This window comes from Canis lupus, chromosome 22 (genome assembly GCF_011100685.1).
Source record: "Canis lupus familiaris isolate Mischka breed German Shepherd chromosome 22, alternate assembly UU_Cfam_GSD_1.0, whole genome shotgun sequence".
NCBI lineage: Eukaryota > Metazoa > Chordata > Mammalia > Carnivora > Canidae > Canis > Canis lupus.
In genome coordinates, this window is record NC_049243.1 from 4,973,917 (window position 1) to 4,988,222 (window position 14,306).

General features: G+C 44.2%; 1 protein-coding gene across 8 annotated transcripts in view; it reads left to right on the forward strand.

Annotated features, from left to right (window-relative positions):
- Positions 1-14,306, forward strand: part of LCP1 (lymphocyte cytosolic protein 1) — a 106,085-nt gene that overhangs the window by 52,815 nt on the left and 38,964 nt on the right. For 6 of the 8 annotated variants that reach the window (XR_005376213.1, XM_038569538.1, XM_038569540.1 and 3 more), the window contains one exon: positions 37-147. The exons of 1 other annotated variant lie outside the window; for it this stretch is intronic. The gene's annotated coding sequence lies outside the window, so the exon portion shown is untranslated. Of the gene's footprint in view, positions 1-36; positions 148-13,402; positions 13,541-14,306 lie in introns of those variants that run through there. One more of the 8 variants, XM_038569542.1, reaches the window with a different exon arrangement.

The window sequence follows — 14,306 nt, forward strand, 5'->3', positions numbered from 1 at the left end:
TCTATTTCTTTCGTGGCTGATGATTTGTCATTCTAGTCACTTCCTGCCTTGTGACCGCACGGCCGGCGTTGACAGTTGTTCTGCAGATCCGAGAGGAGGGGGTTTCTGGTCACACGCCAGTACCACTGAGGACAGTTTTTCTACAAGGTGAGTTTTCCTGGTGTCCTTTGGTCACTTCTTGGGGCTTAGGATGTGTTTTGTTGGTTGGGCGCCTCTGGTTCTGTGGGTTGAGCCTTTCGGGGCGTCTGAGCACCTGTCACCCGAGCCCTGGGTGAGCCATGCTGCACCTACCCCCTGTGGCTGTCCAGAGTGGGACTCCTCAGTTCTCTGGGTGGCTTCCTCTCCGGTCACCCACAGTTATCACCCTCCACCCAGAACAATGATTCTTTTTTGTTGCTGTTGTCTTTTCCCTTTCAAACCGAACCGTGTTTTGATTTATTTCTTTTGCCTCAGTTCAGGGAGGTGATTTACTGTGATTTTATCTGCCTTAAAATGTTTTCAGGAAAGTGCATATTATTGATCATGTAGACTGTGCTGCTCATTGGCCTAGTGGGAGTAGTTTAATTTTAGCTCTGTGGTTCGGTTTTTCTAAAAAGTGTCTTTACGGTACCGGAGTGGATGTATTAACATCTTGAGTCATATGGTACTGAGTGTGTTCACTGGTTTTTTTTTTTTTTTTTTTGGTGATTTTGGCACCAACGGTTTTTAACGGGTGTGTTTAATAACCACAAAGAATCCGAGGGACCTCTTCTTCATTTATTCTGGAAAAATGAAAGCAATTTGTGTTACTTAGTTGTACAGGTTTTTGCAGAATTGTCTGAACTAGCGGTTAGGCTTAGGACCAAACAGATGACCGTTCAAGTCTGGATGAAAGGCTTCTGTCTACAGGAGGAATTCTGATGGAGTTGATATAGGATATTTGCTCCAGAAGCTCTGTTGAAACGTAGACTTTGGATCTTGTAGCATCAACCTTCATTTAATTATCACTACTCAACAGCACTAAGACCCACCGACAGATGATAAACATAAAAAGCCATTTGGGCTGGATGGAGATGGATTAATTTATCAGGATGCTTATCAAACCCCCCCCTTTTTTTTTCTTATTCAGTGTAGCGGCTTTTAAAGTTCTAAAGTTATTTCCTCGGGACAAATTTGAAACCAAAAAAAAGTCAGCAATGGTGGTTTTGTTCGCCATATCTGAATTTTGAATTTACATAAATTGATCATAACTGGTTTCTCTTAAATAAAGGTTTTTCAAAGAACATCTGCACAGGTAAATTTGAAAAGAATTAGTGCATGTGCCTGTAAATGTGAATTTCTGAAAGTTGCAAAATGTGGCCATCGATACTGCTTCCCACACATCTTTCCTGAATGGTTTTAAACTAGCAAGAATGTGGAACTGGGGGAGGAGGACCTGAATCCCAGAAAAGAACCAATTTAAAACTGCTCTGTCTTATTTCCAGTAAAAATCAGTGAGAATAAAATAAGTTAAACTGTGAAGGTATGTCAGTCGATATTTCCTGTACTTTGGGAGGAAATGCAACGGGCTATGAAAAAGTTAATTCAAAACAGAAAAAAAAAAAAGTCTCTTGATTTAAATCAAGTTTAGACTGTTAATGTGTCCACGTGATATGTTATCAAATATCCATTTCTCTTCATTCTAGCTACCCCAGCCCCCCACCACCTCCCCCAGTAACATCAGGGGAAAATCTTCCGGGTCTTGCCCCCTCAACAAGACTTTTCATTAGCTATCTCAGGGATGCTTTTCTTGGTCACATTTTATTTTTTTTTAATATTTTATTTATTTATTCATGAGAGACACAGAGAAAGGCAGAGACACAGGCAGAGGGAGAAGCAGGCTCCCTGCAGGGAGCCCGATTGAGACTCGATCCCGGGACTCCAGGATCATGCCCTGGGCTGAAGGCAGGCGCTAAACCGCTGAGCCACCCGGGTGTCCTCTTGGTCACATTTTAAATTTTGTCTCCTTTAGTCTATAAAGGGGAGTATGCCTTGAAACAATCGGCAAATTGGGAAACAACGTATTTCAATATCATTTATATTTTTTTTTCTGATACCTTTGAAGAAGGGGAGCCCAACAATTCAAGTCTCATTCAAATATTACCTACTTAAAGAGGACAAGTAATAATAATAATATTATTATATCGTAATACTTATACATACTTACAATGTGCAGCCAACTCTTTAATGAATTATCTCACGTAATCCTCTTAACTGCCCTTAGACCTGAGGCGTGGGCTCACTGTGGAAAGAACTGGCCAAAGGTCACTGGGCTTTTGGGGGGTCGAGGGAGGGTAGAAAACCAGCTCCATGTTGCTTCTCTATAAGCAACTGTCTGTTCCAGATCCCCTCTTCCTCACCAGCATATTTTTCCCAGACGTAGGTCTTTAGAGGCTTTTGCTTCTGAAGCTGACTGAAGAGATCTTGGCACTCGTAATTTTAAGGGAGGGAGTAGGAGAAAGAAAGCAAGAAAGAAAGAGCAGAAAAAAATTTGCAATGAACCCAGAAGCATTTTTGTCTTTATAAGTAAGAAATATCATTGTGGGTTTCATATAATAATAGAATGAAGAAGTCTTCTCTTTTAATTAATGTATTATTTTACTAAAGAACTGTGTGCAGTACAGACTGGCCTCAACCACTTCCCCAACCTTGCTTCTTGTCACTTCCTTCTGCTCTGCCTCTCCGCCATCCTCTCTCGGCCACGTTCTGGGTGTACAAGACCACAGGCTGCCAGAAAGTTCCGTGTTCTTTCACCTCTTTTTGCTCCAACTCTTGCTCCAATTGCTTTCTTTGGTTGATGAAACGTACAGTCAATTTTCAAGGCTCACTTCAAGAAATGTGTCCCTTTTTGGGGTCTTCCTGACTGGCCCCCCCCATCTTCCTTGTCCCCGCTAACGGTTTCTTCTGTGTGTATCTGCTTTGATTTTAGAGTGAGCAAAGCAGTGATCATACTGTTTTAGTGTCAAGTCCTTGTTTGCTGGCAGCCTGAGCTCTTTTTCTAGCTCTGCTAGCGCATGGCATTGCGCGGTGACATCGATTGAATTGAAAATTTGTCACAAGTATTTTCTCTCGGCTCCTTAGATAGGCACCTAAGTCTCGTCTTTGACGTCACTTATTCACTTAATATTTACTGAATTCCCTCAGTGACTGCCGTGGAAGCAGCTACGGTAATCATGTAATATTTTACATTCAACCATGCTTCCTCTTTGCCAAAACGTGATTCTTCGTTTTAGCCTCAAAACACTAAATGGACATTGAGCTCAAGGTGTTTAAGAGGTTGTCCAATGATATAACAAATAGACAAAATTATAATCTTGTTGTTTTAGTCTAAAAACATGCTTTGAGATACAACTTCACTATCTTTATCAAAACTCTTGCCCCTGATAATGGGCTTCTTTGATGACAGAGAACCCAGGAACAGATATCATTAACTTTGGCTTAATTACTTTGGATTATTCTAGAAAGTTCTTCAGTCAACTTCTCCTTGTTACTTATGGAATAAAGGCCCTTTCTGTGTATAGGAGAGAGGGCAAACACAATTTTATATCGGTCTAGGTGAAATAAAATTAAGGAAATTGCTCACAAGATTATATATATATATTTTTTAATATTTTATTTATTTATTCATGAGAGACACAGAGAGAGAGAGGCAGAGACGCAGGCAGAGGGAGAAGCAGGCTCCATGCAGGGAGCCCACATGGGACTCGACCCTGGGTCTTCAGGATCATGCCCTGGGCCGAACACAGGCGGCAAATCACTGAGCCATCCAGGGATCCCTCACAAGATTATATTAACGAAGAGTCACAATTTATAGAATAAGATTGTGAAGGCATTGGTCTTAATGACTAACAGCAGATTTTATAGCAAAGTGACATTATTTATTTAGTCTAATGGTCTCTAGGATTTTTTTATCGGTTAGTTTCCCAGCCTGTTGAAATCATCAACTGAAATAATGCCATGTCCTCTGCATATTGAACCCTGCGGGCATAAAAATTAGAATTAAGAGCCCCCACAAAATATAAAAATAACCAGTATCAGGAGATTCCAAGAGTTTCTATTTCCTTATTTTGGCCAGATGGCAATGCACTTAAATCGAAAGTGTTCGTGTTTCGGGCCACCTGTGTGCTCAGTCGGTTAAGCACCCGACTCTTGATTTCAGCAGAGGTTGTGCTCTCCGGCTGATGGGATCCAAGGCCATGGGCTCCCTGCTCAGTGGGGAGTCTGCTTGGAATTCTCTCCCTCTGTCCACTCACCCTCTTGTACTCGTTCTCTAAAATAAATAGATAAATCTTAAAAAAAAAAAAAAAAAGTTGAAAACTTTAAGCTTAAAAAAAAAAAAAAAACAGGATCCCTGGGTGGCGCAGCGGTTTGGCGCCTGCCTTTGGCCCAGGGCGCGATCCTGGAGACCCGGGATCGAATCCCACATCGGGCTCCCGGTGCATGGAGCCTGCTTCTCCCTCTGCCTGTGTCTCTGCCTCTCTCTCTCTCTCTCTCTCTCTGTCTCTCTGTGACTACCATAAATAAATAAAAATTAAAAAAAAAAAAAAACCTGTTTCACAGTTTTCATTTTGAAGTTCTGAAGAGTTGCCACCAGATTAGATATCCACATTCGGGGTGGGGGGGGCTCCCTACAGCTGCTGCAAACACGGGGCTGCCCAGATGGCATCAGTTCCCTCCCTGAGTCAACTTCCTTAAGCTATCCACTGTCCCCATTGTTTTGGTTTGCCAGTTTCAGTGATTACACCAGTCTTCCCAGTAATTTCATCATCTCTCCATCTTGTAAGACACAGTGAGCAGTAGTGGGCTGGGGGTTGTGCGTGAAAGAATTTCAACCTCTCACCGTAAGAATAAGAGCTAATGCTTACGGACTATTCACTGAGACCAAGTATTTCCCTCAGTGCTTTTAACCATAGTGATGCATTTAGTCATCACTATGGTCTTGTGAGGTCGTTCCTGGTGTTATCTTCGTATATGAAGACAAGTGAATCCACTCAAACATTTTATCAGTCTTAATTTTCAACAGTTGAGTCAGTTTTGGGTAACTGCTGAGTTCCAGGAGGAGTAATTCTCTCCTGGAATAATGAGCAGACTGTGGTGCTTATGTGTACCTAAACTCTTGAGTTGAACTCAAATAATCATCATTTATCCCAAATAAATCCCCATCTATATTATAATTACTTTTTTCAAAGAGATTTCTTCTTCTTTGTCTTCATCTGTCATCATTATCATCATCATCATCATCAGTATTTACCCAGCACCTCTGTGCACTTGAGTATTTAGTTTTTACCAATTTATAGATCTCTGCATGGGTCACAAACCATGATTTCTATCCTCCAAAGCTTTGAAAAGTCCTCAGCCTTCGAAGGCGGGAATACTTTTATTCAAACGGTGTTCACACTTTCTGTCGGGACTGATGGACACAAATAAATGAAATAATTGATGTACCCATAATTATACAGTCATGGCCCAATATAGGCGTGCTGCAGACTGTGAAAGGATGAAAGATTGTTTGAATTGTGAGTTGAAAAATAGAGGAGGAAAAAGTGACCCATTTACCAGGTTAAAATAAGTTTTGGTTGACTTCAGAGCCACACCTGTGCATCAGCCCTGTTTATAAGTTGAAAGGCTTGTTTCTCAAATATGGTCATTAGTTTTTGTTTTGTTTTGTTTTGTTTTGTTTTGTTTTTTCTAGGGGAGAGAAAAGCTAAAATGTTAAGTTAAGGAACTAGCAAAGCCACAGTACTGTGGTCGTAGCCTTGCTTCTTGATTGAGTCCAGCACCAGTTACATGACTGATAGATGCCGTCTATCTTGTCTGTCTCTGTCTCTGTCTCACACACACACATACAGACATCTTCCCGAGTGACTGAGCTGAAGTGGAAAAGAGATTATGTTCTCCACAAGCAGAAAAGCCAAGACACCAAATTCTGCAGGCAAATTAATTATGCATGTGAATTGCAATCTCCTGGATAATTTGTTTTCTTTTTTTTTTTTTTTTTTCTCTCTGGTTGTCCTTTCAAGAGGGAAGTGAATTCATGAAATAATTACTTTACATTTAAACTAAGCCTGCATTTCGATCCCTCAGCTGGATACTCAGCACCCAGCTTAACGTAAGCTGGGTATCCAAATATATGAAGTAGAGATGCACCAATGCATTTGTATAAAATTTACATCTTCTTCCTTTTGCCATTCCTCAGGCAAAATTTAGAATTCTGATTGCATCTTTGGTAACGCCTGGTGCAACGTCTTACAGTGTGGATCCTCTACACCTCCCTGACATCATCAGCTCAGGGGCATTTTCACCCAGGAGGGTCCTTAAGGAGAAACATAACACGTGCAAAGTGGAAGTCAGGACACAGCGACATCTATGCTGTTAGGTGCTACTGAGCCCCCTTCCTTCATCTAAAAATGTGAAATGAACTTTCCCTCTCATTTTCCAGTGCTTTATAAACATTAAAACAATTTTCCCTTTGGAAAGATAGAACACGATGGTCACCTTTGAGAAATTTTTCAGATTTTTTTTCCTTCCCTCCTTGTCTTTTTTTTTTTTTCTCCTTGTCTTTCAAATTAAGATTCTTTCTATCAAAATATACTGTCCTACGACTCCAGAGAAAGGCAATGGCTGTACTTCGTTTGTCTGGTGATCCTGTACAACGCAGGGAGTATGTGATGTATTCAGCATGGTATATAATGTTAGTTTTTTAAACTTTGTGAGTCTGTCGTTTCTGTGCATGAAACATGGTACAGTACACAGAGGGAGAGTACATTTGGATCCATTTTCTAGCCTCGTACTAAGTGTGGTGCCTGAGTGGGTCTAGTTTCTTCTTCTGTATGATAGGGGAAGGTACTGTTTCCTCGGTCTGTTCTTGGGCTCGTTTTCCTTTTCCCTTTCCCCCAGCATCAGCTCTAGTGCGCGCTTCGCTCTGCTACACAGCATCACGACGAGCTGACCCAGCCTTTGCTATTTAGTAGGCATCGTGCTACACACCTGACCTATATCTATTCTTACATTTCCACATCAGTGCTGAACTATAAGGTTGATGTGTTCACATTCTTATAACTGATGACCAAACTGAGGTCTGGGGAAGGTTACATCCGAGGTCCCAGAACCAGTAAGTGCCAGAACCAAGATTTGCACCCTGCTTCTTTTCCATTTTATTTTTTTAAATTTCTTAAAAAGATTTTATTTGGGGATCCCTGGGTAGCTCAGCGGTTTAGCGCCTGCCTTTCACCCAGGGCGTGATCCTGGAGTCCCTGGATCGAGTCCCACGTCAGGCTCCCTGCATGGAGCCTGCTTCTCCCTCTGCCTGTGTCTCTGCCTCTCTCTCTCTCTCTCTCTCTCTCTCTCTCTCTCTATCATGAATAAATAAATAAAATCTTTAAAAAAAAGATTTTATTTATTTGACAGAGAGAGAGAGAACAAATGGGGAGCAGGCACAGGGAAAGAGAGAAGCAGACTCCTCGCAGAGCTGAGAACCTGGTGCAGTGCTCGATACCAGGACCCTGGCATCACGACACTGAGCTTAACCATCTGAGCCACCCAGGTGCCCCTCTTTCCCATTTTATATTCACAGTTTCTTAAAGGTGTTTTAGAATTTTGACCAAAGAAATGTTATCGCATATCCCATTGTAAATTGCTCCTGGGAAATATATGCCAAGCAAACTGTGGCTTCCAAAAGAGTGAAGATAAGTATAGCCCATCAAATGAATACAACTTTCCTGCCTCTGTGTTATGTTAGTCCTCTCTTTTTATTTTATTTTATTTTTTTTATTTTTTTTATGAGAAGGAGCTTGTCATTAGAGATTCTAGAACAACTACCCCAAGGAGCCTATAGAAAATGAGGTCATATTATTAAGAATAAATAGAAGCTTCTGTTGTGATTGCTAATATACAGATGTGGGCTGCTTATTGTCTCAGTATTTTCCCAACTCCAACATTAATAGAGAAAATGCCTGGAGAATGAGGGAGCGCACAGCCAATACAGGTAGAGGCCAGGCTGACTGAATCAGTCCCTAGGAGCCGGTGTACCTGACAACCGGGGGGTCATCGGCCGGTGGTCCTTCTCACACATCCCCATCGGTCTCATTTCTTTTTGTGACTCATGGTGGATGTGGTCAGGCTTTTCTTAAGATTGCTGTACGTTTGCCTCCTCTGGCCACACTTCCTCAACTGTTAGAAGGTACTTTCCACCATCAGTATTTCAGAGGCGGCTAAGCCCAGAGGCCCTTGACCACCCAACCTGACATCAGCCAACACCAGTGCTGTCGGCTTCTCATCTGTGGCATCTGTCGCTACTGCCAATACCTTTTGGAACTGACTTCAAGGACTCTGGGTGAGAAATGTGGTAAAAGAGCCCAAACAAGCCAAGCTAAGAACATTATGACCACAGATGTGAAATCTAGATTCATACACACACACACATATAACATACACACAGCTAAGTGTGGACTTTAAGTGGTGACTCTACATGGCCTTTCATAAAACTTATACTGGAAATTGAGTTTGTCCCCCAAGATCATTTTGTGAAAGTTCTTTTTTCATTGCCCCCTTCTTCTTTCCTTCCTTTGCCAACCACTGTTGTAGACAATCTTTGTTTCATTTGATTCTAACTCAACCCTGTAGAGCGAGCACTATAAATTGTGTTAACTAATATCCCTTTTGTACATATGAAGAAACTGAGGCTCAGAAAACTTAACATGTATAGAAAACACATGGCAAGAAGGGGTTGCATAGAAACTCATCATTTTGGGTCACCTGGGTGGCTCAGTGGTTGAGCAGCTGCCTTCAGTTCAGATCATGATCCTGGGGTCCTGGGATGGAGTCCCGCATTGGGCACCCTGCAGGGAGCCTGCTTCTCCCTCTGCCTGTGTCTCTGCCTCTGTGTGTGTGTGTGTTTCTGGTGACTAAATAGATAAAATCTTAAAAAAAAAAAAAAAAGAAAAGAAAAAGAAAGAAACGCCTCACTCATTTTTTCACCATACCATGTTGCTTCCTAGTTTATTATAGGTATTCAATTATACATATAATTTCCCAAAGGAAGAAAAGAGCATTTGGATGAGGCTTGTGTGATGCCTGAAATGCCTTTTTGCTGGCTTGGACCAGGAGAAAGGCAGCCTGTGTGGTAGCAATAGGAGTCGCTGTAAACGGTGGAGCCCAGGCCATTCTTGAAAGGCCTGGGAGGAGAAAGCCTACCCCTTGTTTTCCTCTCCATCTACATACTTAAGATATAGAGCACATCTCATGGAATCTGCATCTCAAAGGGTTTTTCAGTTTTAATCTGTTAGGTTGTTTAAATGCTAATTGACTTCTGTTTTTCCCATATCTTGCCAGACCTAACTAGCATCCTGGAGGCTCTACTTCTCTTTTCAGACCAATCACTGACTCACTTTGAGACTTCAGGGAACAATTTCACTTTTCCGGGGCTGCCATTTCCCGTTTTTGCAACACGATCCAGTTCCCTCCTCACTTTGTGGGGCCGTATTTTCTGGATGGGAGCTGGTGAGAGAAGGAGGAAGCCGCGGCCACACAAACACACCGAAATGGCTTCTGGGTGCAGTCATTTCGTGGCCTGAGGAGGGCGGGAGTGTTTGCATCACCTAGAGGGAAGTGGTGAGCACTGTGACTGAAGGCAGTGAGGAGAGCCTAGACCACCAAGGTTTTTCTTCTAGAAACAAGAGCTAGTGAGGAAGGCGGCTGTGCTGGCACTCCCCCAAATTCTTCTAGGAGCAGCCTCCTGGGCCAGGCATGCCAACCCCCCAAAAGTTTCCTCGGTGACCACCTCCTGCTCCATTCTTCTCCCTTTGCAGGACTGGCTCTGTTCTCTTATAGGGTAACCCCACCCCCACCCCATCCATGGTTTCGCTTTCCACAGTTTCAGTGACCTGCAGTCAACTGTGGTCTCGAGAGCAGAATGGCCTCCTTTTGACATTTTCAGAAAGCAAAGGTCAACAGTAGCCCTACCGCTACATCGCTACATCGCCGCGCCTACACCACTCACTCGCCCGTGTCCTATCACCTAGGCATCTTATCATCGCACATCCTCACAAAGAAGGAGGGTGAGGTGTTTAGAGAGCGAGGAGACCGTGTTCACTTAACTCCTATTGCAGGACGTTGTCAGAACTGCTCCACCACTAGTCACCATTGGTCTCTGACTGGGCCTGGTTTATAAATTACACTTTATCAGAGTCGGCCGTGGATAAAAGGACAACAGAGCAGGTATAGGGTTTAGTACTATTTGTGGTCTCGGGCATCCACTGGTGGTTGGGAACATATATCCCACAGATGAGGGGCGACCACTGCATGGAGAAATAGGGTACCCCTTTCCATTTTGTCTTTTTGGACAACTTCAACTGGTTCTTTAAGATGCAGCTCAGTGAAGGTCAGTATCACCTTCTTTGGACAGCTTGCCCTTCTCTTCGGGGGCAGAGCTAAGGGCTTCCCTGTCTTTGCTCCTACAGCACCATGATAATAACCCATTTTGAGTGCAAAGGCCAGGATGGCCTCTGAGTTGCATAGGCGCTTGCCTTCAGGGACTGGGTGTCCTTTCAGAGCCAAGATTGGCTGCTCTTCATCTTTGCTCTTCATCTTTGCGTTTCTCACCTAGGAGAAGGCCAATGTGATTGGATGGCAGGCATGGAGCTACTAATGGAGAGGATCCCTTGTGCCCCAGAGGCAGGAGGACGGGCAGGGATGGGCAAGAGCACACTGCTGGTGGTGTCGCTTAACCCTTCCCTCAACGTGTTGAGGCATTGAAGAGAAGAGACATTTAGAACTTCTCAAAAGAGCCCAGGAAGAGCCCCAGTCCTGGGTAAAATCTTCCAAAGTGTGTGTGTGTGTGTGTGTGTGTGTCCGTGACCATCGTTAACATGAAGTCAGAGCTGAGGACCCCCAAAGAAGAGTAGGGAACCTTAAGATACAGAATCCAGTGGTCATGGGGGCAAGGAAAGGTGCCACCAGTGAGACCTCCATTGTGTTGGCCTGCAGTGGGGCAGCATAGGGTGCTGTCCCCTACCCCTGGGCTCCGGTGTAAGCACAAGGCTTCCCCAGGTCATAGCAAGGTGACCCTTGGCCACTAATTAAAATCTCAGTTCCCTTATCTATAAGGAGGAAATCATAACGATGCTCCATAGGATTGTGGCGCCAGTTAAATGTGATAATGCATAGAAGACACTTAGCACTGAGAAGCCGTTCAGGAAACATTAGCTGGCCTTCCCATTTGTCATTTGGCTGTCGTGTTCTCGGACTCCAACATAGAGTGGTCATTCTATGGAGAGGATAAGGATTAATCATCTGCATGAGTAAGAAAAAAGACTGAGTTGTTTCTACACATCTCCCCATCTGTGGAAATCCAGGCCAAATGTCACTTCTTGTGGGGGCCACGCCTGGCTCTCCAGGGGAGACCTGTTTTCCCCCTCCCTCTGTTTTCTAGTGCCTACAATACACTCTCCCCACCCACCCCCTCCTAAACAGGGCAGGGCCACATCCCATCTCTGTGTTGCCAGCCTCTGACCCAGAACCTGCATAGAGTAGGTATTTGGCAGATATTTATTGAAAGAAAAACATGTACAGATAGAGGAGTTGGTTCAGTAGCAGATATCTAGAATTACCAGAGGATGAATTTCATAGTCCAGAGAGTGATATGCAAATTCCACCCCAGTGGACCCTCACGTCCATTCCTCGCCGTTTCCTGTGGGCTCCTGGGTCACTGAGTTGGAGCATCCCGGCTAGTTTTGCCCTCCTTTTGGTCCCTGCTCTGTCTCCACAGTTCCTGTCCTCTCACCTCAGCAGGCCTCAGCTCAGAGTCAGACGCTCTACTTAGGGACCCACTGCCAGGCACCACAGGCCGCCAGCAGGGCTTACAGCTTGAAGGAGCTCAGCACCAGACTCTGCTACCCTAGGCAGAAACCCCCTGGTGGCCAGTGGGGCGAAGCCATTGAGCCTTCCTTGGCCAGTTCAAAGACAGCCTAGGGACACTAGCCTCTGTTCAGTCCACGGATCAACTCACCAAAGTCATTTTTCCAGCAAAATGGTTTCACAAAAGTTGAAGGCCTTCACTTGCTTGCTCTAGGCATTTGTCCTTTTCCACGCGAGGGATATTATTCACATGTGCACAAGAATATCATCATTAAACTCCTCAAAGGAGGTGATTGCAGACTTCTCAAGCCCTACATGCCATCAGTTGGTGAGTTTATTCACCTGCCTGCCATGTGGCTGACGCAGAGGGAGCTCTATGAGGTGACTTCAGGTCTAGACTTCCAGTGATCTCATCATCTGCCGGAAGAGCCACCTGCCCAGGTCAGGACCAGAGCTCAGAGTCAGGGACCAGGAGCTCACTGATCCCCACCCAACAGCGAGGAGACCAGAATGTCTAAAATCATGCTGATCATTTTTAGAAGTCTGAGGGTGCCATTTTAGTATTTATATGTGAATTTGGCATTCTATCTTTTGAACATTGTGCCTCAGGGTGAGCTGTTTTAACGTGGTTTGGATTTTTTGGGTCGCGAAGGAAAATCAGAGGGCCTAAATGCAAAGGCAAGAAAAAAAAAACCCAGAAGAATGCATTCACCTGGGCTTGATCATCGTAACCTGGAAGGTGTCAGTTGTACGTGTTCATTGGATTTGGCACGTTTGTAGCCTAGGACCTAGGGCCTTGGTAGCCTGGCGGTGCCCTGTTAATACCTAGATTAAGTCCTTCTTCAGGTACAGGAAACACATGAAATTATGTTTATTAGATATTTGAAATCATAGGGGAGTTATTCCTACTGGATGTTGAGCAGGACTGACCAAAAGAACAGTCTTACATCTTGAGTCTGAAAACTTACAAAGGAAACGGGAAAATTAAAGAGGTGTGGACTCCAGTCCCGGTGAGCTCCGTGACAGCATCCTTTAACTTGGGTGTCATCTTATTCCTCTGTGGTAGGAAGAGAGTGGCCAGATAGGTGATCTCTATGGTCCCCTTACCTCTGCATTCTAAGACTTTGTTATTCTTATGTCATCATTTAAGGAAGTTGGCATAGACCCAGAATATAGCAAGGGAAAACTATTAAAGGTTTGGAAGACTACCCCCCCCCTAAAAAAAAAAAAAAACGAGTTCAAAGAATTTTCTTTTTTTAAGGCTTGGTGGCAATCGCTAAGGCCTGTGACAAATTTTTATGAATTGAGCAGCTTCTGTAATTCCCTCTGAGCACAGCCCAAGAGAGAGGAAGCTTTAATGGTATCAGAAAAGATTTAGGTTACAGGTAGGGATACGAGACACCAGTGAGGTTGCAGCGTTTCCTTATTTGGATACTTTTAAGAAAATAGTAGATGGTTCTCTTTCTGGGACAGTGTGCCTACAGCCTTGCCTAGAAACTGGGAGTGAACTGGATCAGCGTGTCGCAAGCCGTTCACACTGACGTCTCAGAAAGCACGTCCCACGTGCTGCTCTGGTAACTTCCCTGCTCTGTGCTGAGCCGCCGAGCAGCAAGCATCTGCCTTGGTCAGTGAGGAGAGGGTGCAGGACTGAGATTCACCTGCTGCTGAGGTAAGAGCAGGAGCCAGGCAGGGCTGGGAGACGCTGGGGCCTTTTCAGAGGCGGTACCCCCAGAGAAGGCACATCACGGTGCCTGCTACAGCTCCTGATAACAACCCCTGGCCCCATTTCTAGGCTCCTTTGAAATTCCCCTTCCGGGGCTCTGACTGGTGCATACCCTTTTCTGCACCCTATTGACTAACAGGCTTTTGGACCTTTTCACATGGAAGGGGTGTCATCTCTCGGGTTATAGGCAAGGAAACAGGCCCAAGGAGGCAAAAGGAAGCCTGATATTACATGGACAGGTAGGACCCTAGGTCTCCCAGGCCCCATGCTCCTACCAGTTATTTGGGGTATGGTTTCCTTGAAGATGTGCGAATGTATAAATGATCTGGAGACCTTTTTTTTTTTTTGCACGGCTCATTTAGATGTTTGCTATTTTTACTTTTTGGTAAGTTTCTGTGCTCATTTCTTACTCTTATCTAGTCCTTCTTTCCCTCTCAGGCCTGTTTCACTTATTCATTTTCTATCTTCAAAGCTTTTCGCGCTGTATGAACCATTTTGCAGTAAGTGAGCTATAATCTCTGCACCACATTTGAAACTCGACCTTTAACTGTGGGCTTCACGAAGCCCGGGGCTCTGTAACCCTCCCATCCCTACAGTCCAGCTACCAGAGCAGTGCTTTGCACTTAGACTCACAGATGATGAGAAAGAATGAATGCATGAACAAATGGCGAGTGAATGGTATCTGATATTGAGGTAATTGAATTGTAGGTTA